Genomic DNA, 27,002 nt, shown 5'->3' with positions numbered 1-27,002 from the left:
TTGCTGTACAAAAGAAATTAACACAGCACTGTAAGGCAACTATACTCCAATAAGAATTAATTAAAAAAAAAACAAACAAATCTGGCCCTGCCCTCAAAAATAAATAAAATAAAATATGACTGTGTCTTCATCATTATGTTTAAATTCTTCAATAGTCCACTCTACCTGGAGCGTCAAGCCTAAGTTCCCTAAAACAGCGTACTAGACCTTTTAGCCTATGCCTATTCATCTCTGAGTCCAGGATCTCACCTCTTACCCCCTCACTCTGTTGCTTATAGCTCCCAGAACACTTCATGCCGTTTCTCACCTCCACACCTTTGCTAACGTCACACTCTCTCTGTCTGGGGGCTCACCACGTCTCTATTCTTTCCCACACATTACCTGGTTAACTCCCAGTCACTATTATATACAGTCCAGGTGTCCCTGCAGCTCGGGGGTCATTCCTTGACATTGCCCTTCTCTTTCACCACCCACAGGCTAGGTTCCCTGCCTAATAGTTTGTTCTTTAGTCGCTAAGTTGTGTCGGACTCCTTTTTGACCCCAGGGACTGTGGCCCATCAGGCTCCTCTGTCCATGGGATTTCCCAGGCAAGAATATTGAAGTGTGTTGCCATTTTCCTTCTCCAACCTTCCACAATACTTACTATTAATACAGCTTAAAGAGACTGTGAGGTATCATTCTTCGTTTCTCTAGCACCTAACACCAAGCCTGGGGTTGTAGGAGATGCACCAGAAACTTATAATGAATGGATGATTAAATTATTAGATGGATGTAAGACTCAGAGGATAAGTCTGTACCAAAACGTAGCAGTTGTCTGTGGCTGTGTAACAATATTATGACCAAATTAGTGGCTTAAAACAAATCCATGCTCGTTGGCTAAGTGTTTCTGTAGGTCAGGAGTTCAAGTACAGCCTGGCTGGGTCTTCTGCCCCCCGGTCTTACAAGGCTGCCATGAAGATGCCGGCCAGGGCTATGATCTCTTCTGGAATTTGACTGGGGAGGGACCTGCTTTGTTGGTAGCATTCGTTTCCTTGCAGACTTTTGGGCTTGAGGACCTCACTGGAACTGGAGGTCCTTCCCGGATGGGACCTTCCAACGTGGCCAGGAAAGGAGAGAGTGGTTCAGGAAGACAGACATTACAGTCTCAAATAATGTAATCAGAGAAGCGCTACCCCATCCCTTCTGCCATGTTATACTTGTTAGAGACAAGTCACAGGACATTAAACCAAGAGATGGGAACCACTGGGAATCCGAGAGTCTGTCACAAACAGATACGGTTTTGAGAGAACTCACCAGAAAGGGTGTGCAGCTAGAACAACAAGGAGAGGATTGAGAACAGCAAGAATTAACTATGCTAACAGAATGAGTATATTTATGTGCAAAACTTACTGCACAATCTTAATAATATTTTCTCTTTATGGAAATGACTTTTAGGTTACTAGAGAATTCCACAATTAGAAAAAAAAAAAAAATTCTGTAAAGTACCGCTCTGGGTTTGGGGGTAAACACTAAATTTAAAATGTTGACCATTTTCTACTTCTACATTCCTTTCGGCATCATTATTTTTGTAACTGGCTCTGTAGAACAGCAAGACTCTTCTTAAATCATTTATTTTTCATCCATTTTACAGGGTGTTTGGGGCCCAGGAGGCAGAGCTTTATTTAATATATCTCAATAATTTATAGCCAACAATACACTGAGGGAAATGTCAACCTCATAAAAACTGAAATTCAAGTGAGAAATGCTGAAATTTTCCTCAGAGAAGGAAAAATTTATGAAAATAAGGCAAGCCAGGGAAGTATATTAAAACATTCCAAAACATAAAGAATGTGTTTAATGCATCTGCAATTTTTAGGCATGTCCCTCTGGGTTGATCCACATCTATCACAAACAGGACAGCCTGGGACTGCATCATGCCTCGGCCTGTCACTCTTCAGACAGGTCAGCACCGAGTGCAGCTGATGAGACAGTAGTCACTTCAAGGTAGACCTTTGTCTCAAGACTTTCCTATATCCTCCCCTAAAAGTCCATCCATCTCTTTTATCAATGCTGTTTCCCCTGTGAGTAGTTTGCTGCTCCCTCTGACTCAGGGTTAATTACAACAGTTATGGAGAAAGTCCCCAATGCTACTTCAAGAGATATCACAAATGAGGGAAAAGAAAAAAAAAAAAAAATCTGACTTTCTATCAAAACATAAAGCTCTTAGCAATTGTATGTAAAGATTTGGGAACCAGGCCCACCTGGCCTCCAAAGAACTCAAGAGGTCAAATTCTCCAGTCAAAATAGCCTCTCAGGCATCTTTTTAGTTCTGTGATCGGGGAATAAGGAGAGGATTTTCCAGCTAACTTTTAAACTTCTACGTAATTTCTGAGGCATAGCTATTACCTACCAATAGATTTTCAGGGTTTACCCAATGAAATTCAATAGCACTCTGAAGAATCAACTGGAAAAGTACCCTTCCTCAAGGGCAAGCAGATTGTGAAGGGTACAGCTAATGCCTCGGGTTAAGCTTTAAAATGCTGAGGCTGAGATTTTAATATGCCCACAAACCCACCAGCCCTGCCACTAAACTGGCTGACACTGGTCTTCAGCTGAACATCAGGAATTTCCAAAAGAACACGGACAAGGGTTCTAGAATCAGAACAATCATCACTTACTAGCTGGGTATGTGGTCTCATTTTCCTGAATCTCAGTCTTCTCCCTTATAAATTGCCTATTTCATGCACTGGTAGCTTGAATCCAAGTTCAGACATCTCCGAGCATATTCAGTGAGCTTAGAAGAAGGAGAGTCAATCAGCAATTGAATTTCTCTAAATACAGGAAAGAGCCAGGCTAACCAATTTGACTGGAGGGAAGCAGTGATTTTGAATACAGCAGGGTAGAGACCGCACAGATCCATCCCCAGCTTAGACCTAGGGGCTTGGGCTAAACACAGAGAGAGTGCGGACATGGAGAAATCAGAAGAACCTTTCTGACGATGGGCTCTGGGTGACATGGGGGCATAACCAAGCTGCTCTGGTGTCCCTGAGGCAAAAGCATGACAACCTGGAAAGCAGTGAACTCCCCTTTTGCACGTGACAATGTGGCCTTATTGTAACCTACACTCCAAGGAGCACAGAATATTTGGGGCCCTGAGGATGCGTTCAACAAAACTCACTGGGTATCAGCTGAGCATTTATACTGTGGTTGAAAGTACAGAGACTGGACCTGGGGCGGAAGGCAACAGAAGCCAAGACAGAGGTGTAGAGCTGCATTCTACAAAGGGGGACTCAGAGGGGACCCCAGGAGAGAAGACATCCCCCCAGGAACACCCAGGGCCTTGAAGGGAATTTTTCTAGGGGTGAGATCACATGGTCGTAAGTGGGGATAAGGGTGTCTAATATCATTATAGCACTATCAGTCTGACCCTCACTGACATTATACAAGTAGGACCGGCTGGGCAGGTCAGGGTCAGTAGCATTATTTACAGTGGGAAAAGTTGGGAAGTTTTTAAAAAATAAATCCAGATTTCACAAAATTTTCTTTAAAGCAATGCAGTAAAAAGGAAAAAAAAATACTCCTCTGGTTATTGCGAGGCAAGAAACTGCTCCTATCATCAAACCAAGCTAAATGGTGCAAGTTCAATTTCCTTTCAGTGTGTTATGGCTTTTCCCAGCTTCTCTACTCCTGGCTTCCTCATTTGCCCAAAACCCTATGCAAACTTGCATCTCTGGCGGAGAAGCAGGGACTACAGTAAGGGTGCTGCTCAGATTAGGCACGAGATAGAAACTCAGGTCACATTTCATAAAAGATGACTTCTGAGAAAAACCAAATCTGCTTCCCACAGCTCAAGAGTTCTTCAAAGTCCATTTTAATTACCAATGTTTCACAGGAAACATCCTTTGTCTGTTTATTCTTTAAACAGGGAGTTCAGGTTTTCTTCCATTTGAAATTGCTTTATTGACTCGACTTGCAGCAATTCCCTTAGGTGAGTATCACCAGCAGATCCAATTCAGCAAAGTACTGGATTCGATTACCGTCAAGTAAACAACTTACCACCCACACAGATTCCATCCCCAATGAAATCCCTGTGTTATTGAACACTTCTCTAGGAAAGGCAATGGAAAAGACTCCCTCTTCAAAAGGTGCACCTTGATGCTATATTGTGTGTAGTGTGGTTCCCTGAGCCCAAGAGACATTGTACGTGGAAGACCAAGGACGTGTAAGGCAGCAAACTCAGCCCTGCCTCTCCATCAGAATCGCCTCCCAGAAGGGTAATGTACAACATGATCACTATGAAGTATGTCTCAAAAACATTCGTATCTTTCAGTTCAGTTCAGTCGCTCAGTCATGTCTGACTCTTTGTAACCCCATGGACTGCATCATGCCAGCCTCCCTGTCCATCACCAACTCCCGGAATTTACTCAAACTCATGTCCATTGAGTCGGGTGATGCTATCCAGCCATCTCATCCTCTGTTGTCCCCTTCTCCTCCTGCCTTTAATCTTTCCCAGCATCAGGGTCTTTTCAAATGAGTCAGTTCTTTGCATCAGGCAGCCAAAGTATTGGAGTTTCAGCTTCAGCATCAGTTCTTCCAATGAATAATCAGGACTGATTTCCTTTAGGATGGACTGGTTGTATCTTTAGACCTACTCATACCATCTGTAGAAATTTGTACTAAGAATATAAAATGGGTGTAGAAACCTACAAGGATTGTTCACTGCAATACTGTTGATAGGTGAAAAAAAAGAAACTAATAATAATGTTTAATGATAAGAATTGTTCAAATAAATCAGCCAATTAAATATTCTACAGGTATCTTTGACATTTAAAAAAAATACAGTGGAAAATCCCATGTAGAAATGATATTACAATGAGCAAAGTAAGTTTGTACTGTAATATCAAAAACCATAGTTTGTAAAACATATACATATGACATAGAAAAAAGATCCAAAAGATGGGTACCAAAATGTTAATATTACTTATTTTTAGGTGGTAGTTTAATGGGTAATTTTAATTTTACTCTTTTGTCTGAGTTTGTAAATTTTCAATAATAAACACATATTACTTTTTTTAATTAAAAAAATTTTGGTTAAAGTTCAAATTAGAAGAGAACTGAAAATAATATAGCCCAAATTTTTATTTCTATACATAGTGATGCTCCAGCTTAGGAAAGTATACTGGGTAAAAAGCTCTACCACAGCAAAAGGAGAAGGATTTCTTAAATCACTATTCATATTAAGGTTGCCTTGAAATTAAATGTGTAATTAAATGAATTACAAACTTATCAAAATAATCTCTGACTTATTATGTAACTAGAGCCCTCCCAAGGGCATAGCTCTTCAGCTTTTCTGGGTCACTAAGATCACCTTGGAAACACCTGATTAATGTCATCAGTAAAGCTTGCAGAAAATGCACACAAGTGCTAATAAACAGAAGTTCTGAAAGCTGGTTGAGGAATTCACAGAGACCCAAAGCAGTCCATGGATTCTGTATAGCAGTATTGTATGTTCCAACATGAAATCATATGATGTGGAATAGAAAACGACAGAATACAGAATATAAGGGAATAATATAAAACAGAGCATGCATCTATGATGGCTCAGTAATACTGTGTGAAATTTGGGGCTCACAAAATGTTAAAAATTAATTATTTTTAACATCTGGATAAATCTAAAGAATACGCAGAGATGTAATTTATTCTCTTATGTGTCTGTAGATTCTAGATTTTGACAAAAAGTTTATCACCGTGGGACAGGGTTAAACACTATGAATGTGACTATCCTAGAAGCCCATTACTCCAGGTTAAAAAATATATATATATCCTGCACTAGAGAAGGGAAAATAGCTTCAGGTGATTTAACCAAGCATCTACTACACCTTTTAAAGGAAATAAGGGAAAAGAGGAGAATTTCTTAAACCTCCTATACAAATTATCTATTACTGCTTGGAAAAAATAGGAGTTAAAAATTTGGGTCAGGGCCTGAGCAAGTAGTTTTGGATTTTTTCTAGTCTACATTCTGTAAGTACTTACAAGCTTTATTTGTAATTATGATTTATTTACTGCCACTGAATATGGACAACATTCATTCATTTACTAACTTGATATCTACAAAAATAAATCATACCCAGTCACATACAAACTCTCTCTCTCATTCATTCTCTGTCTCCTTCATTCATTTGCCCTTGCCTTTTCCCCAGAACATAGCAACAGCTGGAAATGGGGAAACGATATAGAATTGATTGCATCTGAGACAGCCATAGCAGCCACAGGGAGACAAATGTCTGTTTCAGACTGTCTCTGGCTCATGCCAAATGCCTGAATCCAATGGATCTTCCATCAGAATGGTGGATTTGTGTCCTATTAAGAAACTGATTCAATCAAGTTTTCTCTCACCCCTGTTTCAGCACAAGCCACTGGACAGCTCTCAAACACCCCCTGTCAATAGGACAGACAGCTCCTTAGTTTTACGGGAAGCTCTCGTAACCATTTTAGCTCTTGCTCAGGAGAGTGTAGACAGAGGAGGAAACTGGTTCCAGGTGGGGTACTCTGTGTTAGAACCCCCATTTTTCCACTCTGTCCTTTGGAGCTTTGACATGCAGGCCTACATCATCTGGTGCAGAGCAGCCCATGGAAACCAAACCTCCTTCAGCACTTTCAGCCCTTCTGTTCCCTTCCCTAGATGCTCCCCAAAGAGAATTCACAAAAAAAGGGACACTGCCCTGCATGAAAGTGTGGAAACAGACAGAGAATCTTAGGCATTACCAGGAGATATAATTATTATTAACTCACTACATGTGGAAAACACTCTTTCAGGTTCTAAAGTCATATTACATAGGCTACAACTGGTCCTGACCCAAGAATTTTGAAGGCATTTCCAAATAAAGGAAAGGAATTTACAGGGAAGAAATTATCTAAGGTCAGTAAGAATCAGGCCCAGGATGAGTCACAAATTAGGGTGAAGCTTATGGAGCTGATCATGAGATCTTTTTTTTTTTTAATTGAGGCAAAATTCACATAATGCAAAATTAACCATTTAAAAGTGTACAGTTCAGCAGTATAATATTGTACGATCACCATCTACATCAAGTTCTAAAACATCAGTGTCACCCCAAAGAGAAAACCCTGTACTCAGTAATCAGAAACTCCCTGATAGCACGATCTTGGGCTCAAAAGCAGATCGCATGACACTGTCACGTCTGTTTTGTTGTTGTTGTTTGGTCGCTAAGTTGTATCCAACTCTTTAGCGACCCCATGGACCCACCAGGCTCATCTGTCTGTGGAATTTTCCAGGCAAGCATACTGGAATGGGTTGCCATTTCCTTCTCCAGGGGGTCTTCCCAATCCAGGGATTGAGCCTGTGTCTTCTGCATTGGGAGGTGGACTCCTTACCACTGAGCCACCAGGGAAACCCCTGAGTTCTGTTTACAAAAGATCTAAGTTGAATATAATGTCAGGACAGGAACTTTGCTTATCTTCTTCAGCACTGTATCCTCAGCATTGCTGAAGGGATGCTGAATGATTGGGAACCAAACCGAGGAGCAAAGGACTTGATTTGTCAGTAAGCCAGTGAAGTATCAATCCCTTTCTGCCCACCTCCCAGACACTGAACCAGGTTGGGCCATCAGTGCTGGAATCTAGAGATCTGAAGGGGGCTGACACAAATAAGAGTTAAGAAGGACCAAATTTGACGATATGAGGCTTAGCAAGTACTTCCTGAGTGTCAGAAGTTTTACTTCAACCCCTTACTCTCCAAAGGGACACCTGAAACTTACAGAAGCAATTGTGTGAAGTCACTCAGTTGGAGAGAGGCAGAGCTGGGGCAGTACAGCCCAAAGCACTTGCTTTCTAACACGAGACCATGGCCATTTTACAGATGAAAAAACAAAGGCTAGAGCAAAAGCAGCAGGATCCCAGAGAATCAAAGGCACTACCAGTTTCAGGGCACCTCAACATCAAGATGGGCGAGAAAGCTGCCAACCAGATGGGTGAGTTTACATCCAAGTTCAAAAGGGTGAGTCCTCACTCTTTAGTGATGCAATCAGAGGCAAGATCCCATGTCCTGGTGATCCTCAAGTTTGCACAGGTCATAAGGTGGGCCCAAAGGTATGACTAGAAGGCAAACCTAACCTATAAAGTGATGCACAAAACCCATTTATGTAACATTGTAAAGTAGAAGTTTAAGATCACTTTCTACGCACCTAAATACCCAGTTTTTTCTTTCATTTATTTTTATTCCTAAATACCCAGTTTTGAAAGCTTTCAAGATTTCTGCTAGAAAGAATATTCTTGGTGTGGATGGCAATGTCAGTCCCACAAATGGTCTTTCTCCCTCTCTCCTCAACTTTTTATTTTTTTTTTTATGCTTCATGCATTATATTGGACTTTTTTTTTTTAAGATGTAAATTTTAATACATTATTTCTTTTTTGAACTTGAACGGGAACCAGAATGGGATGATCCAGAAGGTGACCTGTGGCGCCTGGGTAAAGCAGTGATGTTCCGAGGGGCTGGCCCTGGGCTCGGGGCTGTTTAGTGTTTTCACCAATCACCCAGCTTTCAGGTGACCATGATCTTGTTGGTCTTTTTTTGCGATCACCAGATGAAGAAGATCTAGAACGACTTCTCTTTTTGTTCCTCTCAGGAGATGATGATGAACTTGAGTAAGATCTTTTTCGTGGGGGAGAAGAACCCCTGTGGGACCTGGAGCTGGATCTTGATTTCGACCCACGAGATCTCGAATGTTCTCTGGAACTGGAACGACACCTTGACTGCAAACTGGAAGAACTTCTTGAACACGACCTGGACCTAGACCTTGAACTGGAGAGGGAGGATGAGCGTGATGAAGATCATGAATGTGAAGACCGAGACTTTGAGCGACTTCGTCTGTTAGATTTCTTATTTTACTATCTTCTTCTTCACTGGCATCAAGATTATATTTTGAGAGATCAGCATCATCTTCATCCTCATCTAATTTATATTTAGAAAGATCTTATTCCTCATCCTCTTCTTCTCCCTCAGATTCTTTATCTTCAACTTCCTTTAAAACAGATGCAGGACCAACTGCCTTTCCTCTGTATTTTTTCTTCTTACGTCCAAACTCATCATATTCACCATCAGATTCTTCTCTTTCTATGTATTCAACATTTTCTCTTTCATTAAAACCTCCACCATATCCTGTTCTTTCTTCCAGTTTAGCATACTTTGGAATAGTCCACATGTTACACTCTGATCTTCTGGCCCAATTCACATTACTGCAACTTTTACACCGCCAGTCATTAGCACTAAATAAGCCTTGGCTCTTTTCTGCGAGTGTCTTTCCTATTTCAGTGCCCCCTCCTTTCATCATCTTAGCCTCAGTTGTTTTCTCTCAACCACATCTATTACAGCTAGTTCTTCTAGCAAAGTTTACTTTTCCACATCTGGGCCCAGAACTTCTATTTCTCTTTTCATGTTAATGTCAATGTTAATTTTTGTCCGGGCAAATCCAGTCACCATCACTGACTCTTGAGATTCTTGGTCGACATCTTGGATGCCACCACCACACTTTCCTCAACTTTTAGAGTTCAGTTTTGTCTTTTTCTCAGGGAAAGCAGAGGACAGCGTGGTCAGCGTGCTCGGGAGTTAAGTCTCGGTGACAATGCCCTGGAGGAGACACTGCTCCCCACCCCCCCTACTTTCAGACACAGAACTCTGAGGCCCAGAGGGATGAACTGCAGCAGAGGTGTCCCTGCAGCCAGCTGGCACGTCTCAGGACAGCAGCCACGGGCACTGGTACACGTGAGAACCAGAAGAAAGAGGATGTGGAGGCGGTGTCCTGGGTGCTGGGAACAACGCGGAAGACTCTCCCCCACTACAGAGCTAGTGCGACAGCGAACCAGCTCTGAGACTACGCTGAGCATGGAAATTTCACCTCCCACCTGGTGTGGCCTGGGAGGAAGAGGCTCTCTTATTCCTTGGCCTGTTCAAAGTCCAATGCATTATTAATATTTGAAATTATCTTTTCTATATTACTGTATCTGGGATTCTAATATTAAGTTATCTGAAAAGATTTTCACTATGGTTTGATTTAATTCTTACTGTAAGTGTGATTTTACTCTTACCGGTGACTTCATGCCATGTAGAATAAGAATGTCCTGAAGTAAACACTCAATTAAATAAATAACTAGAACCTAACAGGAAAATAGGATTGACTTTTTTATCTATTACAATGTTATTCAGGAAAAACACCGCACGCATAATGAAGATGTTATCTCCTGTTTTACAACCCTTGCAAGAACCATGTGTTCCTGTAAAAGCATCAGGAACCAAAAGTCACAAATCTCCCGAGTGCCTGGGCCACTGCCTACATGGATTATGTGAAAGCCTAACAAGCACGAACTTTAAAAGGTGCAACTTAAGCCAGTATCTTTCCACACCTATGAACTGTTCTCTATTAAGCGATCCATCTGTCTATCCATTTGTCTACATACCTGTCTGTCTATCTACCTATATCACCTGCTCTGTTGCTAACATGAGACACTTAAGACTGTGAACAGGTAACTTTCCAGCCAGGTAGGTGTCTCTGGCCCCCTTGCTGAAAAGAATCAACGTGTCTTAACCTACAGTTGTAAAAGCAAAGGTTCAACAGAAGGTGGCTGAGAGCTGTGTATAAACATGAAGTAGAAACGCTGGCTCTGTATGCCGCGGGCCCACGGGGTCTCAGTCCCGTCAGCATGGGCAGGGAAGGCAGCGCAGTATCACAGTTTACCACGTGGCCGCGAGCACGTGGCCACCTGTGGTCAAGGCCCAGATGCCTCCCTTCCCGGCTGCGTGCACTTAAGCGGGTTCCTTAACCTCTTCTCCATTCTACTGTGAAACAAGGTGATGCTAATACCAACCCCGAGGACTGGATTAAGTGAGTCACGTAAGTACAGTGTTCAAACAACACCTGGCACCTACCGGGCACTCAGTAACATGATTACTCCCTACGGGTCGTTTTCTCTCTGGTTCTTTAATAGCAACCAAATTAGTACAGACGACTGAGCACTCTTCTGATAAATAATCAAACTGTGCTCTCTCTCCCATGTTATTTTCCCCAAATGCCATCAGAAGCGATGGAGTAAGTCTTTAGAAACAGACTGCCACTCATCTTTTTTTCACAATTCACCTATAGCTTTGTAGCTCTATTCATCTTCCCACAGAGCTTTAAATGACAGAACTTCTAACATTCCCGAAGCTGATCAGCAGAGAACGTAACACAGTTTGAAAGCCGGTTTAAAAAAAAAAAAAAGAAAACTCTTTTATTCAAAGAAAAATTTCCTTGAGCTGAGCCACTTCACTCACCTCAAAGATAAAAGCATATTTCTAAAACACGCTGGCCTAGTTTAGCAGACAGGAGGAAATAAAATAAAAGAATTTATCCAGTCTGAATCTATCATCAAGGGAAAAAGAAGAAATATTCTCTCTCTCTCTCATTTAAATTCATTTGCGATATATTTTTGTATCAAGGGGTATAAATAATGCATGATGGCATTTCGGAACCGCAGACTCATGCTCCAGTGTGTTCTATTACCTTCCACTTGGGAGTCACAATGCAAGGGGTCCTGCAGTGAGCTCGCAGGGCTGTCTGAGACGGAAAAGTGGGAAGGAACAGTCTCTCCCAGGGCTCTGATGTGTCTGAGTTCACTTCCTCCCTCCCGCCACCATTATCCTCCCAGTAGGAGCTCGGAGGCCTGGCCCTGAGCCACCGCGGTGTCCCTGGGAGAGGGCCTCACAGCCTGCAGTGATGTACAGTAGATCTACAGATCTACAGTCCCTGAAATGGTCATCTTCTCTCTGCCCAAGGAAGCCAGCGCAGCACAGGGTGTCGGCCAAGGCTGGTTTGCCTATTGGGAGGGAGAAACCAGCTTCCTTCCCAGGAAGGAAGGAAGAAAACTACTTACACGGTAAGAAAATCATGATCTTCGTCTCCTGTAAACCCGTGTGCCTTTATTTCCTATCTATTTAAAGAATATGCTAAACCTGGAGACATTTCAGCTCAACAATGTACCACCCTGCTTGTCCCTGGAAATAAAAATGGGTAAAAGTTCACTAATGCATTCTGTTGCTAGGTTCTACAAATCATGTTTTACGGCCCGTGTGTGTGTGTGTGTGTGTGTGTGTGTGTGTGTGTGTGTGCGTGCGTAATAAGAACTGACAAAGAAAAATACAACACAGTGAAAACAAATTACTTTCTCATCTTTCCTCAAAAGTTAAGTAAAGGTTAGTGGGTTCTTCTTGGAGTATGTCCATGTCCTAAAGAAGTTATTGATCCAAGATGCTCAGACAATACTCTCACATAGCAGAGCAAGAAAAAGAGCAGGCAGAAGAGAAGGAACCAAAGAATGTATTCAATCCTTGCCTGAGATCCTGGTTTTGAAGAGAAAACTCTTCAGACTCTATAGATTTCTACTGGACCCAGGCAAGTCTTGTTTGATTTGTTAAAAAGAAAGTCTTGTTTCATTGTTAAAATGATTTGACTGACCTTGGCTAAGTTCTGCCAGGGCTAAACAGTATAAGGAAAACATCATTAAATATCACTATCAGCATCATATCAGAAAACAGTGATCCTCAGTAAACCTGCTGTGAAATCTTAAAACAGGACAAATACTCAAAACTGTCTAGGCCACACTTAAACTCACAAACCACCCAGAATAACTGCGCTAGGAGCAGGCACACTGCCAGGCCCTGGGGGAGGTCTGGGAGCCGCCTTAGACCTCAGAGGCGGACCCTGCAGGGCAGAGACGGGGAGAGGCCCTGAGCACAAGCTGTGTCCTACAAGACCCGGAGCCGAAGGTGTCACAGCAACATGCAGCCTCCGAGAGTTTGCTACCGTCTGGAGAGATCACTGCTATTGCAGAGATCACAGAAGTTCTTAGAAGAGATGCAGGCTTCCCAAATAGCTCAGTGGTAAAGAATCCACCTGCAATGCAGGAGATGCAGGTTCAATCCCTGGGTCAAGAAGACCCCCGGAGAAAGGAATGGCTACCCACTCCAATATTCTTGCCTAGAGAATTCCATGGACAAAGAAGTGCGGCTGGCTATAGTCCACGGGGTTGCAAAAGAGTCAGACATGACTTAGCGACTAAACAACAACAGCATTTCAGATAAACCTTGAATTAAAAGTAGGATTTCAAAAGTCACAGGGAAAGGGAGAGTGGGAGTTCTGGGAGAAAGTGGTCTCTCCTGGCTGCACACACATAACCTGCTTCTATTTAAACCCTTCCTGTCACCCACGGGATGCAGTAAAACCCCCTCCTTGATCTGCCCCTTCCTTGCCCTCTGGCCTCATCCCTATTGTGCCGATTTCTCATCGTTGGTGGGGAACTACCTGGAATTCCCTAAGTTTTGCTTCTGTTCTGCTTCCCTCCCTTAAGCTTTTACACATAGGATCCTCTTCCTGGAATGCCTTCTCCCCCACCCCTGACCTCTTAGCTCCCCACAAGCCCTGGTTCTCTCCAGTGTTCTTCCATCCTTCAACTCTGAAGGTGAGCTCAGTCCACTCAGCAGAAAGGTCCTCATCATTCCAGAAGAATTATCTCCAACCTTATTATGCCTGCGGCATCTTGACTGTACCTTCTGGTTAACTGTACACCTTGATTGTGCCAAGAAACCCTGGCTTTGCGGGAGTATAAAAATGAAATGGGTTTACATTTTCAAACCATTACCTTTAGCTGTACTCTGCCAAACCACTAGTCCTACTGCTTAGCCACAACAGCGGCCAGAACTTTTCAGGCATGTCCAGAGGTTAAAGTTAGTCCACTTCCTTCTAAGACCCTCTTCACTCATCTTCCTTCATTGCATGGAGGAATGAAGACCATCTCCTAAGACTAGCCCCTGGGTGGGGTGTTGGCAGAGGATAGGGGACAAGAGGTTTGTACTAGGAACCTCTGGTCCCTCCCTCTCTGTCTGACCTCTCTGATGTGGAGTGAGGGAAGCGGAGACCAAGACACACAGGATGGGCAGGTGATGCAGGACAATCATGAAAGACCAATAGTGGTGAGCAGGCAGCTGGTCTTACCAGGCACGCTCTATCTCCATCCGCTGGTAATTTCCAACTATGTGATGATCTCCGTGGACATTCTGTAGCACCTTCTGGAATGAGGGTTCACCTTCACCCTCATCTGTAACGGAGAACCCCTCAGAGACCCCTGACTGCCCCACCTCTCTCCTGACCCCACCCCTCCCTCCATCTAGAATCTTCTCACTTGGCAGCATATCCACAACTCCTGCCTCATCTACTCCATCCTGCTTCATGAGGACTTGGGGGAACCAGGAAGGCTGCTTCTGCACCCGATCAGGACTCCAGGGAGCCAGGGAGGAGATGGCACTCTGTCTGCCTTCCAGGGACCCCGAGGTGCAAGTCATTCCCACCCTGCCAAGCACAAGGCTCTCGAGCACTAAACAGTCTCCAAAAGAGCAGTGTGCACTGGTCTCTCTGTTCAGATGGGCTCCCCCTTTCAGAGTATACACCCTCCAACAGCCCCCTCTTCATCTTCCGTCCACTCTGCTCCATGACCACACCAGGGAGGGCTTACATGTTCAGTAGCCCAGCCTAGATTCAAGCCAGCAGGAGATGCCAATCTGCCCTTTGACTGGCAGAAGAACAGTTCTACAGCCTCCACCAGGCTGCAGTTGGTCTGGAGGAGAGGGGAATGGTACCAAGGATTGACCCCACATCCTCTCCACGGCTCTCCTGACTCATTAGAGCAAGGCTGCTTCTACCGCCTCTGGTCAGACCTGGGGAGGCTCCGGACCAAACTGCTGGCAGCTACTGCAGACGGCACGGTTCTCAGGGCCTCTGTCCCCACCTTTGCTCCTTAGCCGGCAAACGGGAATACAACCAAGTTACTCAGCTTCTGTTATACTCTATTACAGACCCCTCGGGGTGTGTCCCACTTTCCTGCTTACACATCTGGGTCTTTATGGGACCCAGAGCTCCGTGAGCCCAGGGACAGTATGTCATTCACTGCTTTAGTCTCAGCCCTTGGTAAACCAAAGTATGTCATCCCTGCGTGATGGTAGAAGGCAGGAGAGAACAGCAACGAACATAAAAATACAGCAGAAGAGAAGGCTGTCTCAGATCACTGAAGATTTAAATGGTAAAATAAGAGGCTGAGAAAACAGATGATGGTGAGGAAGAGGAGGAAAAGGATGGCATTGCTGAGCACCTCCTATGTGCCAGGCACAGTTCTAAGTGCTTTGCACATGTTGTCAGTAAAGGTGAAGAGTCGAGGAAGATTCTGGACAAGGAAGGTTGTGGGGTCAGAATGACACTTCCCGAAGATTTATCTGACCGCAGCAGGTAACAGAGGTGAGCAGCAGGGTAGGGGTGACAGTGATCCCGCAGAGGGCACATGTGGTTTGTGCAGAGGAAACAGAAAAGCGAGGATGGAGGGGGAACCAGAGGTCCTCACAAGGGACAGGGCGACAGTGAGGAAGAGACTGAAACCCTGGTGATGGGAGGAAGGGAAGGAGGGGAGATGGTGGGTGTGGTTGGACTGGGTTCTAAGTGCAGCCAGGCGGGCAGGTGTAGAGAGGTGCACTCGAGTCAGAGGAGGGAGCAGAGCTTGAGACAGACCTGGGGTCCACGCAGGTGGACGCTCTGCAGGCCCAAGGACAGGCCCTCCTGGGGTGTAGTACGGTCAAGGCAGAGCCTGAGGAAGGGGTGATGGAGAGGGACGCAATTCCAATAGAATGGTTGTGGAAGAAAAAGGAGGTAAAGATACCGCCTCTGAGACACACGATGGGGGAAAGAAGGAAGAGGAACAAAGTGAAGACGGGCAGGGCTTTCACTGCTCCTCTCAGGCCCCTGGAAACCTTACATTTGAGGGCTGGAGGGAAAGAACTGCAGAAGGAAGACAGGTTGAAAATGCCACAGGGAGAGTCTGAACTGACAAAACAAGGTCCCAGAGGAAGTCAGAGGAGGTGGAAACAAGTGCAAAATTCAGCTTCCAAGAGGTGTTTCTTTTCCTTGAAACTGGAAAGGAGGAAAGTGGGTTAAGGATACAGGGATCCCATGGGAGGGCTGGGATTTGGCGGGGTGGTGTGGGAAGGAAGCTCCGGGCGGGGTGGGGGGCGGATATGTGTACACATAGAGCAGATTTGCACTGTACAACAGAAACTAACAGCATTGTAAAGCAATGATGCTCCAGTTAAAAATAAATAAATAAAAATCTTTAAAAACGAAAACATCATTTGGGGGCTGGGCAGGGAGAAAGCTGAGGGCGTTTTCTTTCCTGGTGCTGTGTAAGAAAGATGGAGGGGGAAAGGGCAGCGCTGGGAGGACCGGGGAGGTCTGAACCAGGCATTGCCACAGAAACTCGGGGGTCATCAGTGGTCACCCGACCAGCTGACCACAGTCGAGCCACTCCAGGCTGATCTGTTGCCTGAGGGCATCAGAGCGATGTTGTGATTACTGTTGCTTCAAATGGGGGAGAACAAATCTTAATAAGTTTTTTTTCCCCCCCAAAGACACAATACAATGGCATAACAAGAGGAGACTTAAAGATGTTTATATCTTCTCTCTTTACATCCTCCTGTTCCACTCCAGTGAGCTGGTCTACAATCAGTTCATATAAAGGAATCAAAACAAATCTGAAGCTAGTGTTCCCCACTACATAACCGAATAGTCAACTCACTGTACAGTCAGCTGCTCCCAGCTTCGCAGGATATTATAGCACACTCCCCAACGCTACAAAGACTAGTCTCCCTCCAGCATTCTTGATGTAAGAAGAGTTTTCAAAATGTTTTAATGTAACTATGCCAAGGGGTAGAGTGGTGAGGGAGGGATGGCTTGGGAGTTTGGGATTAGCAGATGCAAACTATTACATATAGAATGGATAAACAACAAGATCCCACTGTATATAGCACAGGGAACTATATTAATATCCTGTGGTTAAACTATATGAAAACATATAAAAAATTATATTTATGTATAACTGAGTTACTTGGCTACATAGCAGGAATTAACACAGCATTGCAAATCAACTGAACTTCAATAAAATAATTTTCTTTAAAGTTTTAATGTGACCAGCATAACACACATAAAGGTGTGTATGGGTTTATGATAGTTATATCCAGTTTGGGAATAAAAAAAGACACTACCAGAATCCTCCATGTAGGTATTTTTAAAATTATGTATTAAATGTAAAGCATGTGTTATAAATATTTTCAGGAAGGGGTTATTCCATTGCTGACTGAAATCTACCTCACCATAGATTCTGCACCACTGACTATTTCCTTGTAGCTAAGAATAAGACGAATTTATGGAAACTATGTCACATTATTTCCCTAAACATTTAAATTTTTTTAAAAAACAAAATCTATTATATGTTAATTTTTATAAAATTTAGCAGAATCATAGTTCAAAAGGAAAAGGTCTTACCTGTTGTAAAACAGTAATATAAGTAGAAATGCAACAGCCGAATCATCCAGAAATGTTATGCCAGCCAGATGGAGGGGTGGGGAAGAGAAAAAAAGTTGTGATCAACAGTGATATAAAAACATCTCATTTTCTAAACAAACAAACCAAAAAAAAAATTGGAACAAAATGAGCATTAACAATCATTTTATAAAAGATGAAATAAACTATAGAATTCATTATTTTGTTGTATTTGTTAGCTTCTCAGTACAAATAGAACTAACCAGCATAGAAGCAATAATTTCAAACAGAAATTCTTTTCATTTATATGCTTGAACAATTTTAAACTTAAGAATGGAATAACGTCCTACTGAGTGAAGTAAGTTTGACGGAGACGGAGACATATCATATGACATCCCTTATATGTGGAATGGAAAAAGAAACAAACGAACTTACTTACAAAACATAAAGAGATTCACAGACTCAGAGAAGGGACAGTTAGGGAGTTTGGGATGGACATGTACACTCTGCTATACTTAAGATGTATAACCAACCAGGATCTACTGTACATCACAGGAAACTCTCTTCAAGAATATGTGGCAGCCTGGACGGGAAGGGAGTCTGAGGGAGAATGGATGCATGGACACGTGTGGCTGAGTCTCTGCGTTCACCTGAAACTGTCACACCATTGTTAATCGGCTATACTCCAACACAAAATAAAAAGTGTTTTTATAAAGAACTGGAATAGGCAAACTACAGTCGACAAGTCTGACTTGCCCAGTGTTTTGTTTTGTTTAACTTTTTATTTTGTCTTGGGGCATAGCTGATTAACAATGTTGCAATAGTTTTAGGTGAGCAGCAGAGACTCAGCCACACATATACATGTATCCATTTCCCCCAAACTCCCCTCTCATCCCAGCTCCACATAACACTGAGCAGTGTCCCATGCCCCACTGCTTATTTTTATAAAGTTTTACTGGAACACAGTCACACGCATTTGCTTATATGTTGTCTGTGGCTGCTACTATGATACAATTCACAGAGTTGAATAGTTGCTACAGAGTCCAGATGACCTTTAAAGCCGAAGTATTTACTACCTGACTCAATACAAAATACATTTGCTGACTCTTTTTCAGGAGTAAATGGTAAAAGCATCCCTTTTTCTTTTCCTTCTCAGAGAATTTCATCCCAATCAGCTCTGACATATGCTTTCCAATATGGTGGCCGCTAGCCATGTGTGACAACCACACACTTGAAATGTGACCAGAACTGAGATGTATAAAATACACACCAGTTTTCAAAGACTTAGAAACAACAACAGAAAGTAACAATCTCATTAACAATTTTAAAAATATTGACTACACACTGAAATAACACTTCTGGCGTATTGAGTTAAATAAAATATGCTATTTAAATTAAATATGATATGTAAAATTACATTAAAATTTCAGGCATTTATTTTTTTAATGTGGCTACTAGAAACATTTTAAATGTATATGAAGCTCATATTTCATTTCTATTGTACAGTGGTGGCCTACAATTGAGGCCCCAAACAAATAATGCTCTGAGAACTAGGTCTTTCCAGGATCTGATCCTAAAATAACGCAATTCATCTTACAATGGTGTGTAGGCTATTGGATGGGCACAATAAAGGACAGAAAGGGTATGGACCTAACAGAAGCAGAAGATATTAAGAAAAGGTGATAAGAACACACAGAAGAACTATATAAAAAAGATCTTAATGACCCAGATAACCATGGTGGTGTGATGACTCATCTAGAGCCAAACATGCTGGAATGCAAAGTATAGTGGGCCCTAGGAAGCATCACTACAAACAAAGCTAATGAAGGTAATGGAATTCCACTTGAGCTATTTCAAATCCTAAAAGGTGATGCTTTAAAGTGCTGCACTCAATATACCAGCAAATTTGGAAAACTCAGCAGTGGCCACAGGACTAAAAGGTCCATTTTCATTCCAATCCCAAAGAAAGGCAATGCCAAAGAATGCTTAAACTACCCCACAGGTGTACTCATTTCACATGCAAGCAAAGTAATGCTAAAAAATCTCCAAGCTAGGCTTTATCAGTATGTGAACTGAGAACTACCAGATGTTCAAGCTGGATTTAGAAAAGATAGAGGAACCAGAGATCAAATTTTGCCAACCTCTGTTGAATCATCAAAAAAGCAAGAGTTCTAGAAAAACATCTACTTCTGCTTTATTGACTACACCAAAGCCATTGACTGTGTGGATCACAACAAACTGGAAAATTCTTCAAGAGATGGGAATACCAGACACCTTACCAGCCTCCTGAGAAATCTGTATGCAGGTCAAGGAGCAACAGTTAAAACTAGACATGGAACCATGGACTGATTCCAAATTGGGAAAGGAGCATGTCAAGGCTGCATACTGTCACCCTTCTTATTTAACTTATATGCAGAGTACATCATGCAAAATGCCAGGCTGGATGAAGCACAAGCTGGAATTAAGACTGTTGGAAGAAATATCAATAACCTCAGATACGGAGATGACACCACCCTTATGGCAGAAAGTGAAGAGGAACTAAGAAGCCTCTTGATGAAAGTGAAACAGGAGAATGAAAAAGTTGGCTTAAAACCCAACATTCAAAAAATGAAGATCATGGCGCCTGGTCTTATCACTTCACGGCAAATAAATGGGGCAACAATGGAAACAGTGACAGACTTTATTTTCTTGGGCTCCACAATCACTGCAGATGGTGACTGCAGCCATGAAATCAAAAGACATTTGCTCCCTGGAAGAAAAGCTACGATCAACCTAGACAACATATTAAAAAGCAGAGACATTAGTTCGCCAACTAGTCTGTCTAGCCAAAGCTATGGTTTTTCCAGTAGTCATGAATGGATGTGAGAGTTGGACCATAAAGAAAGCTGAGTGCTGAAGAATTGATGCTTTTGAACTGTGGTGTTGGAAAAGACTCTTGAGAGTCCCTTGGACTGCAAGGAAATCAAACGAGTCAATCCTAAAGGTAATCAGTCCTGAATATTCATTGCAAGGACTGATGCTGAAGCTGAAGCTTCAATACTTTGGCCACCTGATGCAAGAACTGGCTCACTGGAAAAGACCCTGATGCTGGGAAAGATTGAAGGCAGAAGGTGAAGGGGATGACAGAGAATGAGATGGTTGGATGGCATCACCAACTCAACGGACATGAGTTTGAGAGTAAGCTCCAGGAGTTGGTGATGGATGGGGAAGCCTGGCATGCTGCAGTCCATGGGGTCGCAAAGAGTCAGACACGACTGAGTGACTACTGAACTGCACTGTAGGCTATACTCTACTCTTAGGACCTAATCACAAATGACAGCTAATTTGTCTGTTTTTTAATTTGCTTAGTAACTGAATGGTACAACTTGTCTGGATAATTTGGTGCTTGAGATGGCTTAAAAATGAGTGAAAATGTTCAATCACTAGCTAAGGACAGACAGTGGAAGTTGTTGGGATCAAACTGTCTAGGCGCAAAAACTTTTGGTAAAGGTCTATGACATCCTTCATCTTCCCTCCTCATGTATAAGAACAGCACAGGCTCTCACCTCCTCCAAGTCCAGTGCAGTATATAACTAGGGAAGGGGAGGTGAGAGGTGAGGGGGAGAAAAAGATCTAGTTCATGTTGGCACATATGTGCCAAATGTAAAAACCGATTTAAACAATACCATCTATCTTATATAATTCATTGTTATTACAACCTCACACATATTCTATTCAACACTTACCTCACTTAATACCCCAAAGTCACAGAATTGTTTATTTCCTCAGTGAATCTTCCTTTTGATTAGGCATATTATTTTGAGATAAGCCTATACAGTAAAATGAGACAAACTGATGAACATTTACACAGACAGTGAGAAGTTAGCAGCCCTGGAGAGGACTATTCACCACCCATCACTTCCATATATTTGTGAAATATAACAGCACATCCCAGAACATAAACACTCATTTCTCCCAAGGCCACACAGAGACCATAGCAAGCAGTGTGTCTGTGATAAAAACAGGCTGGTTTTTTACCACTGGTGCAAGCAGTCTCATTACTCAAGCCCTAAGCAGCTGCCATGGCAAGAAAAGGTGAGAGGGAAAGCATTTACCCTTCTCAGCATCTCCATGATGTTTTTAAAATGAAGTTATTTCCAAGGCAATGGAGGCCAAACCCAAACGTTCTTCAGGGTCCAATGCTGCAATGTGCTGGTCACAGCTTCCCCAGCACTTTCTGTCATGTTTCAACTATCCACTCACCAAACTGCTACAGACCCCAGGCCAGACGGGGCCCCTCTGCTGGATAGTGAGAGATACAGGATGGGTAAGTTCTTACTTGCTCCAAAGATGCTTAGACTCAAAAGGGAGATCAGACGAGCACAGCTACAGAAAACAGGATGCAGGGCAGACCAAGGAGACCCAGAGCAGAGAAGCAACACGCTAGGGATACTCACAGATGGGGAAGATCCTTCCTTTCCAACTGGACGAGAGTCAGGGAACTTTTAGTGGAAAGGATGACTCGCAATGAAGAGAGATGAAAGGACTATGTGTAGAGAGAATTACCTAAAAAAGGCAAGGAGGCAGAAACGCAGTGGGCATGTTGAAGGAATGGTAAGCAGCACATCTTGGCTGGAACGTGGATTTAGGGATTAGTGTCAGATAATTCGAACAGCATGTTGGAACTAGGTCACGGAGAGTGTCTCCACGCTGGACAAAGAGACCCGGACTTCATTTGGCAGCCGAGGGAGAATCACAGGAGACTCCCAATCGGGAGAAAGACAAGATGCAGAATGACACAGAGGCCCTGGACCAGTATCACGAGTCGTGGGTAGCATACACTCCCACAGCAGAGGTGACTCTGGTTTTCTGGGGCCGTGTCTTGCTGCTGCTTTTTCTTGGAGGTGGGCTGGAGCTGACAATCTTTAAAGTTCCCTCAAGCATAAAAATAAGCCCGTGCCCAGGAGGAGAGTGGTGTTTGCGAACACTGAGGTGACATTAGTGCAGCCGCAGGCTGAAGCCCAGGACCAGGAAGGAGGCGACAGCAACAGGGCTAGGGACACCTGGAACTGAAAACCCCAGCCGGTGTCTGAAAGCGAGGGCAGCATAGGAAACGCCCGAAATACTGAGAAAAGGAAGTTATATCGGGCTTATTTATCCACTATATTGGTAGGACAGAAAGGAGGAGTCACAGATGATTGTACGGTTTGGTGTCTGGGTCTCAGAAGACTTGTGCCCTCAGCAATTCAACTGAAACCAGCTGACACTTGGTAATCAAGTCTGTTGATGGACAGACACTGCTGGGCACGGGTCTCGGGGATGAGTGAGGCAGGGAGCGTCCCTGGGATCAAGCACTTCCACTCCGGCACAGGGTGGAGCTGCCGCTGGTGTGCACCTTAGCTCCTGCCGTGGCATTACCGTTTGTGGGCAGAGCAGAGGGTGACAATGACCATCTCAGACTCGGACTGGACCCCCGAGAGCCTAGAGCAGTCCAGGTGGATCTGAATTCACAAACCCAGCCCTCTGGTTTTTCTCCCTGTGTCTCAGCGACTCCTATTACCTTTCTGAGCTTCACTGCCTCACCCATCAAAAGCAGTGATACAGCGCTTCCTAAATGATGAAGAGGTTTAAACAAGGTTTAAACATGGGAGCACTTTGGGAGTCACCAAAGGCTTTACAAATGTTATTTCATGCAGTTGCACATCCTGAGGCACTAGTGTACCCAATAAAAATACAGGTACATAGTGTGGGAGAGGGGTTCATCTGCAGACAAATTTGGATTAAGATTGTAGCTAATTGAGATTGTAGTTGGAAGTCATATGAACACGTGGAGGGGCTGAGCGGAAAAGCAGAGGGAAAAAAGCTGAGAGATAAACTTCGGTGCCCACAGTGAAGGGCTGGAAGAAGAAAAGAGTCAAGGGAAAACAGGAAAGTGTCCAAATATGGGCAAAATTAGAAAAATCACTGGGCTTGAAGATCCAGGTACTAGTTCAGACTCTTCTACTCATTGATTACGTGGTTTGGGGAAAATTATTTAATGCTCTAGTCTTTGAACTTAGACACAGATACTTTAGGGGCATCAGAGATGAAAAGAAAAATACCCAAATCAGCCTCTGTCTACAGTGTCAATTTCCTCTGAAGGTTTGAGGCAGGAAGTGGGGAGAAGGCATCTGGTGAGGCAGGATGAGAACAAGAATCGTGAGGATGGGGATAAAATTCAGAAAGCCCTGAGGAAAGAGAGGCTTCCAGAAGGACAAGGTGGTCATAAGTACCAAAGAGTGTGGACAGCCAAAGAGGATGAACCCTGAAACAGCAGGAGTGACTCTGGAGAGAGGCATCTTTAAAGTAGAAGGGACAGAGGTGGACCGCAAGAGATGAAAGGGGGCCGGGAGGCGACGCTGCAGGACAAATGGGGCTTGAGAGGACGGCCATGTCCCAGGTCTTGGGTGAGTCTCTGCGACAGGCTAGCAAGTGAGGGTGCTTAGCCTCACGCAAGAAAGAATTCAAGGGTGAACGGTAGTCAAGCGAAAGCAGGTTTATTTAGAAAGACACACACATTCCACAGACAGAATGTGCGCCTTCTTAAAAGGCAAGACAGGTGGCCCCAGGACATGAGGTCCATTCAGAAAGTGAGAGCAGCCTGAGATATGGGGGCTGTTAGTTTTTATGGGCTGGGTAATTCCACAGGCTGACAAGCGGAGGAATATTCTAACTATCTGGGGGAAGGGACGGGGATTCGCAGGAATTGGGGCCCACTCACCTTTTGGACTTTTGTGGTTGACCTGGGAACTGTCACGGCACCTGTGGGTGGGTCATTTAGCATATGCTAATGTATTACAATGAGCCAATGTAAATATTACAATGAGTGTACAATGTGGTCCAAAGCCCACTGTAACTTGAGCCTTTGCCTTCCCGAGGCTAGCTGGTCTAACCAGTTTGTGTCTTATCCAGTTCCTCCTAATGGTCCTGTCATTCTGCTGTTGGCTGTGCCCTGCCCCCATCCTTCCTGTCTCAGTGAGAGCCAGGGTAACCAGGGGAAGGAGGTCCAGATGGCAGAAGAGGGCAGCAGAGTTGACAAACAGTTCCTGCTCCTAATGGGGGGTTTGGGAGAGTGGAGGGGTGGAGCCAGGAAAGCAAGGGAGAAGGCAGGCAGATGGATCAATTACTGAGGGGTGGGAGAGAGGGCAAAGGAGAAGCGTGGCTCCTTTGTTGAGACTGTGGGGAGAAGGATGGCTGGGAACAGGAGAATTTTGAAGTGGAAAAATAAAGAGCAAGAAACAGTTCATATCAGACAGAATGAAACTTCCAACCTGGAGGTGAGGTTAATTACTAAGAGTTCAGAACATTGGGAATGGTATGGCAGAGCCCCCATGGAAACTGAGCTAGGGAATCAAAGGGATAGGACTATCCGTGCTCCTGGAGAACTGGTTTCCAATCAAAGACTCTGCCCAGGCAGAGACGGGACTGGATCTCCCTGAGGAGGAGCTGACAAGGAAGACTCTCCAGAGAGACCTGGACGCGTCAGGTAACACAGTCACATGCCTTGGTCTGGCTGATAGACGCTAAATGCTGTACTGGGGTCCTTCTAGGTAACAGCTTAGTCGAGGGAGAAAGAAAGGTGATTTTCATTTTTTTTCCTTATTAAGAGTGACAATAGAACTAAAGAGAATGTGGCAATCATAAAATAATAGTCGGGTACTAATTATGACATTACTTTGCCAACAAAGGTCCATCCAGTCAAAGTTATGGCTTTCCCAGTAGTCATGTATGGATGTGAGAGTTGGACCATAAAGAAAGCTGAGCACAGAAGAACAGATGCTTTTGAACTGTGGTGTTGGAGAAGACTCTTGAGAGTCCCTTGGACTGCAAGGAAATCAAACCAGTCAATCCTAAAGGAAATCAGTTCTGAATATTCACTGGAAGGACTGATCCTGAAGCTGAAACTCCAATACTCTGGCCACCTGATGTGAAGAACTGGCTCACTGGAAAAGACCCTGATGCTGGGAAAGATTGAAGGCAGGAGGAGAAGGGGACGACAGAGGATGAGATGGTTGGATGGCATCACCGACTCAATGAACATGACTGTGAGTAAGCTCTGGGAGTTGGTGATGGACAGGGAAGCCTGTCCATCCATGCCAGTCCATGGAGTCGCAAAGAGTCAGACATGACTGAGTGACTGAACAGAACTGAACTGATTATCTAGACAAACATACTCAATAAATGCCATATGTTATGTTATATTATTATGCCAATACTGTAACACTAATGGAATAGTGTTAAATTTAGTCTAAAAATTACACCAATGCTCTTCTCATCCAGCTTGGCTAGATGATACAGGATCCACATACCTGAATTTACCAAATAATGATGCTTTCTTCCTAGAATGCCAAGGCCTTTAAAAAATAATTTTCACACTGTGCTCTTAAAAGAGAACAATACATTTCCCTACTAGGCTGAGCATGATTTAATATCTTCTTGGAGCCTGGGGGTCATCATTATAAAATCTGTCCCTATGCTGGACTCTATAATGTGATAATGCCTTCAGGGGTGCTGAGACGTGCAGATTTACTTGTCCATTCAATAAATTCCCAGACCTCGATGTCATTATAGTTCGTGATGCTGCTGTCTCCTTCTCAATTGCCATGTCCCAGGGTGAGATTTGTCTTATAATGTGTTGTTCACATAAACTTGAAAGAACTAAAGGTTCTGGAGAAAAATATATATAATCAAATTTATTAAACCAAGACTTGCTGTTTTCATTGAATTACAATGAAATGGGCTGTAGTTGAAAGGTCTAGGGTGCTTCCATATGTTTCCAACAAAGTAAAGTGCATGGGTTTTGTGACAACCATTTTCCTTCGTGCTTATATATTTCACTGCATTTCATTTTCTTGTCTCTACAAACTCAAAGAATGAGCTGTCAGAAGTCTGACCCCCGAGAACCTCTAATATTAGTATATGGGCTTCTCCACTATTAAATGCTGAAGGGTCTGGCTTGAAGGTTATTAACATGGCCTTCTTAACACAGACCTGAGAGTATTTTATTATAATAACAGAATATTTCCCTTGTGTTCTTAGATATCCAAAGAGAAGAGAAGCTATTTTTTCAGCCTTGAATTTCTCATCATAAATAGTATCATGAAAGCCTAAGTCACTTGGGTTCTGGGTTTGGCGAGTCATGCTGACGCTTTCCAATAATGAATCCCTTATTTAATATTTATAAACCACAAGCTATTTGTGAATCCCTAAAGCTGCTGACAACTAAGGAAAGGGAATATTAAAACAATATTTCATCTTCATCTTCTATCCCATCCTACACCCTGAGATGGTAACAGATTGGAACTGTCACCCCATCAGACATCACCTATGTTTACAGAAGCCAAGGTCATTAAAAAGAAGAGAGGCAAGAAGAAGAAGAAAGAGATAACCACAAACCTCACAAGCACCTCGTATATACAAATAAACAATATTACTTCCGGAATGCAGCTGGTTATATGCACAATGATACAATGAAAAATATTAATAGCTTTCTTTCTTAATAAAAAAGAAAGAACTCACTTCCTTCAACTCACCCATTAGTGTTTTTCTCATCTTCAGCAATCCAGGTTGCAGCAAGGCCCTCAGGGTTTTCTCTTAAATCTA

At 43.4% G+C, this 27,002-nt stretch overlaps 1 protein-coding gene and 1 pseudogene across 5 annotated transcripts in view; both read right to left on the bottom strand.

Annotated features, from left to right (window-relative positions):
* NCAM1 (neural cell adhesion molecule 1) overlaps positions 1-27,002 on the bottom strand; it is a 348,410-nt gene that overhangs the window by 245,375 nt on the left and 76,033 nt on the right. The gene's annotated exons all lie outside the window — the stretch shown is intronic.
* Positions 8,396-9,504, bottom strand: LOC133045019 (zinc finger Ran-binding domain-containing protein 2-like; annotated as a pseudogene).

The sequence above is a fragment of the Dama dama genome, chromosome 1, assembly GCF_033118175.1.
Source record: "Dama dama isolate Ldn47 chromosome 1, ASM3311817v1, whole genome shotgun sequence".
Classification (NCBI taxonomy): domain Eukaryota; kingdom Metazoa; phylum Chordata; class Mammalia; order Artiodactyla; family Cervidae; genus Dama; species Dama dama.
Note: the sequence above shows the minus strand (reverse complement) of the source record. Positions and strands in the feature narration are given on the sequence as shown.